This window comes from Battus philenor, unplaced genomic scaffold (genome assembly GCF_028537555.1).
Source record: "Battus philenor isolate CCGP_79_NKW_IND1 unplaced genomic scaffold, ilBatPhil1.0.hap1 SCAF_36, whole genome shotgun sequence".
NCBI classification, from domain to species: Eukaryota; Metazoa; Arthropoda; class Insecta; order Lepidoptera; family Papilionidae; genus Battus; species Battus philenor.
In genome coordinates, this window is record NW_027181700.1 from 97,501 (window position 1) to 102,500 (window position 5,000).

At 51.0% G+C, this 5,000-nt stretch overlaps 2 non-coding genes across 2 annotated transcripts; both read left to right on the forward strand.

Annotated features, from left to right (window-relative positions):
• Positions 1–1,582: 1,582 nt before the first annotated feature.
• LOC137927656 (small subunit ribosomal RNA) lies at positions 1,583–3,486 on the forward strand. The gene has a single exon (XR_011107804.1). It is a non-coding gene; the product is annotated as a small subunit ribosomal RNA (ribosomal RNA).
• Positions 3,487–4,293: 807 nt separating this feature from the next.
• LOC137927696 (5.8S ribosomal RNA) lies at positions 4,294–4,450 on the forward strand. The gene has a single exon (XR_011107841.1). It is a non-coding gene; the product is annotated as a 5.8S ribosomal RNA (ribosomal RNA).
• The last annotated feature ends 550 nt before the right edge of the window (positions 4,451–5,000 follow it).

The window sequence follows — 5,000 nt, forward strand, 5'->3', positions numbered from 1 at the left end:
ACGATGATGACGATGACGATATTGAAGATAGTAAAGTTTTAGCATCGACATTAATCGTAATTTTAACACACGGAATCAGGACGATATCACGTTAGAAAATCGATACACGAACGGGACCGGACTCTGTCGTTTTCCGAAATCGATACGCGAACGCCCGAGTGACTATCCGCACCCCGAGGCCGGGCCGCACGATCTTTATTACGGACCGCTACCGTCTCGACGACGACGACGACGACGACGACGACGACGACGACGACGACGACGACGACGACGACGACACCTTTCTTTGTCTCAGTCGACATCGCGTATGAAAGAGTGCGATCGTCATCAGCACGAAATTTATGCATCGATACGCGAACGGGACCGGACTCTGTCGTTTTCAGAAATCGATACGCGAACGCATCGGCGGCTGGCTACGCGCAATCCGCGATCGGGTCGAACGATGATGATGATGATGATGATGATGATGATGATGATGACGACGACGATGACATCGAGATCAGGGTCAGATATAGATATGTAGATCGGTGGTATGCAATCGATACGCGAACGCTCTATCGCGCTACGCGGAGACGCATACAGTCGTTCCCGCATATACATGGGACTGGCGCGAGACGCGCCGGTCGGCCGAATCGAGTTCTCTCCGATGCTCTTCTGTTTTGTTTTGTTTGTTGGTGGTTGTGGAGTGTGGAGTGTGTTTTTTTGGTTGGTGGGGTGTGTGTGGGTGGTGGTGTTAGTTTGTTTGCGGAGATTGCGTTTTTTTTAGATTTAGTTTTTTTTTTTTTTTTTTATAAAAAAAAAAAAAATTTAAAAATTATTCTTAGAAAACGCGCGCGAATCGAACAAAACTAATAACACCGATACACAAACAACGCGCGCCACCAACGAGAACGCCCGAAACTGAAACTTCTATAACCGACAAACGCACGAACGACACAGCGGCGGCGGGGAGGAGGGAAGAAAAAGGGGATCATCTCCCCACAACAACACACCGTAAACTGTGTCGGACGACGTCTCCGTTATGTAAGAGCGGAAGGCGTAAGAGAACGTCTCGTTTAATTAACGCGAACGGCGTTGGGCTCCCGAGTCGACTTCGGGGCGGCCCTTAACGCATCGCATCAACGAGCTCGTCGCGCGCTAGTCGCGCGACGGTCGATCATGATATATAAATCAAGGATTTCGGATCTCTCTAAAACCGGGCTGGAAATCGGTCATTGTTCGTTTTGCGAAACGATATTTTATAAAAGTGAAGATTTGTATGTGTCTCGTCAAAGAACGTTCCGATGAATCGGACGCGATGCCGCGTCCAAAGTAAATCTGGACGAACGCGAGGCGAGTGTTGAGATATACATTTTCCTCCGTGAACAGATAGAAAAACGAATTCATTTTGTTGTTGCGGTGTGGTGTTGTGTGTGTATTGTAATAAATACGCACGCACGCACGCACGCAAAAAGCTACCTAGGCACCGGCGCGTCACGGCGTTTCGAACGTCCGACGCGTCGCTTGTCACACGTCTATCATATCATCATCACCCTCATATCTCTCGTATGTGCGGTGTTGGTGTGTGTTAGCTCTAGCTAGCTCCCTGGTTGATCCTGCCAGTAGTTATATGCTTGTCTCAAAGATTAAGCCATGCATGTCTCAGTGCAAGCCGTATTAAGGCGATACCGCGAATGGCTCAATATATCAGTTTTGGTTCCTTAGATCTTACCTCGGTTACTTGGATAACTGTGGTAATTCTAGAGCTAATACATGCAATCAGAACTCTGACCAGTGATGGGATGAGTGCTTTTATTAGATCAAAACCAATCGACGGAGGGCCTCGCGTCCGAAGTCGTTAATTTTGATGAATCTGGATAACTTTTGCCGATCGCATGGTCCAGCACCGGCGACGCATCTTTCAAATGTCTGCCTTATCAACTTTCGATGGTAGTTTCTGCGACTACCATGGTTGTCACGGGTAACGGGGAATCAGGGTTCGATTCCGGAGAGGGAGCCTGAGAAACGGCTACCACATCCAAGGAAGGCAGCAGGCGCGCAAATTACCCACTCCCGGCACGGGGAGGTAGTGACGAAAAATAACGATACGGGACTCTTACGAGGCCTCGTAATCGGAATGAGTACACTTTAAATATTTTAACGAGGAACAATTGGAGGGCAAGTCTGGTGCCAGCAGCCGCGGTAACTCCAGCTCCAATAGCGTATACTAAAATTGTTGCGGTTAAAAAGCTCGTAGTTGCATTTGTGCGCCGCGCTGTCGGTGCACCGCATCCGCGGTGATACTGACACGTCTGCGGAGCATATCGTCGGTGAGCCGTCGGTAAAACGGCGGTTCAATATCAAAATCCTATCGCGGTGCTCTTCGGTGAGTGTCGAGATGGGCCGACAATTTTACTTTGAACAAATTAGAGTGCTCAAAGCGGGCTCAAAATGCTGCTTGAATATTTCGTGCATGGAATAATAGAATATGATCTCGGTTCTATTTTGTTGGTTTTCAGAACTCCGAGGTAATGATTAATAGGGATAACTGGGGGCATTCGTATTGCGACGTTAGAGGTGAAATTCTTGGATCGTCGCAAGACGAACATCAGCGAAAGCATTTGCCAAAGGTGTTTTCATCAATCAAGAACGAAAGTTAGAGGTTCGAAGGCGATTAGATACCGCCCTAGTTCTAACCGTAAATATGTCATCTAGCGATCCGCCGACGTTACTACGATGGCTCGGCGGGCAGCTTCCGGGAAACCAAAGATTTTGGACTCCGGGGGGAGTATGGTTGCAAAGCTGAAACTTAAAGGAATTGACGGAAGGGCACCACCAGGAGTGGAGCCTGCGGCTTAATTTGACTCAACACGGGAAATCTCACCAGGCCCGGACACCGGAAGGATTGACAGATTAACAGCTCTTTCTTGATTCGGTGGGTGGTGGTGCATGGCCGTTCTTAGTTGGTGGAGCGATTTGTCTGGTTAATTCCGGTAACGAACGAGACTCTAGCCTGCTAAATAGGCGTCGTCATTTAGGTGTGCGCCGCTCCGGTGGCGCAACTCACTGGCGACGTATTAAAATTCTTCTTAGAGGGACCGGCGGCTTCGAGCCGCACGAGATTGAGCAATAACAGGTCTGTGATGCCCTTAGATGTCCTGGGCCGCACGCGCGCTACACTGAAGGAATCAGCATGTTCTCCCTGGCCTAGAGGCCCGGGCAACCCGTTGAAACTCCTTCGTGCTGGGGATTGGGGTTTGCAATTATCCCCCATAAACGAGGAATTCCTAGTAAGCGCGAGTCATAAGCTCGCGTTGATTACGTCCCTGCCCTTTGTACACACCGCCCGTCGCTACTACCGATTGAATGATTTAGTGAGGTCTTCGGACCGACACGCGGTGGCTTCACGGCCGTCGGCGTTGCTGGGAAGTTGACCAAACTTGATCATTTAGAGGAAGTAAAAGTCGTAACAAGGTTTCCGTAGGGGAACCTGCGGAAGGATCATTAACGTGTGTGTATGTGTGCGAGACGCGTGATATGTTCACGAACGTTGTTGCGCCGCTGTTGCTGTTGTTGCTGTTGCGACGACGACGACGACGACGACGACGACTTCGTACATACCGTGTTTACACATATATATATATGTAATACATCCATAATGATATATATATACGACATATATACATATATATGTACGTACGCGCGCGCTGCTGTTCGTATCTAATGCGGACGAGCGCGCGCGCGTGTGCGTGCGTGTGTGTGTGCGTGTTTGTATATATGTATAAAAAATAAAATGTGAAATAATTGTCTCTAGCGTCTATTACGCCTAACGGCGCAGCGGCGACGGCGCCGTGGCGGTGGCCGGTGGCGGTGGTGGCATTCGTCGAAAGTGCTACCGCCGCCGCTGCCTCCGCCGCCGTCGAAGCGGCCGGGTGGCGGAAAAACGCCGAGAGACGAGCGCCGACCGGGGCATACCAAACGGAGCGTTCGAAGCGGTGAAAATCCCCACTGCCTAGCTCAGGCCCTTTATTGTCGGTTGGCGCTATACAAAACGAAATTTAAGCGGTTAGAAAGATGACAATGTCGTGCGTCACGCCAGCTCGTTGGGGGGTGCGCGGGTCGTCGTCGTTCATCATTCTAAAGGATTCGCGTCGGGGCGTTAAGCTTTTTCGGTGCCGTTTCTTTATGAACGCCTCGGCGCACATGAATTCGACCAACTTTCGACGTTAATACATAAAAACGGACAATCAAGTGGCCGACGGCGAGAGCCGTAGGCCGCTACCGTAAGTAATAACAACATTAAGAAAAAACCATTACCCTGGACGGTGGATCACTTGGCTCGCGGGTCGATGAAGAACGCAGTTAACTGCGCGTCATAGTGTGAACTGCAGGACACATTTGAACATCGACATTTCGAACGCACATTGCGGTCCGTGGAGAAATATCCAGGACCACTCCTGTCTGAGGGCCGGCTGTTAAAATATAAAAACCACACTGTTCGGTGTAGAACGCGCGCTACGTGCGCTCGCGCCGGTCGATGCGCGCGGCGGTGACGCGCGACGCGGCGGCGGCGGGTTGGTGGGGGGTGATGAACGAGCTCGCGGACGGTGCGATGGGACGATCTCTAATAAGAGTCTCTCGTCCGCGCCGCCGCGGCTCTCACTCTCTCTCTCTCACTATCCGCCGTCGCTGTCGTCGCGCTGCCGCTGCCGCACTACCGCGCGCGGGCGAGCGGGCGCGCGCTCTTTCGAACAATTGACGGTTTCCGTTGAACGTTCTTCGCGACGGACGACGGACGGCGGGGTGCTGCACCCCTCACGTCCGCGTACGCGCGGAGCGCGTTTACGGTCCGTTTAAATATATCGAATTGTATTGAATATGAAACGAGTGTGAAAAGATTACACGCATCGCTAAGACGCGAGTCTTCGTAGTGCGGTCTTCGTCCGAGCTCATCGGTTCGTGTATACGATATAATAAAATATATCGGAAGCACAGACGACGCGTCTCCGACGGATGCGACC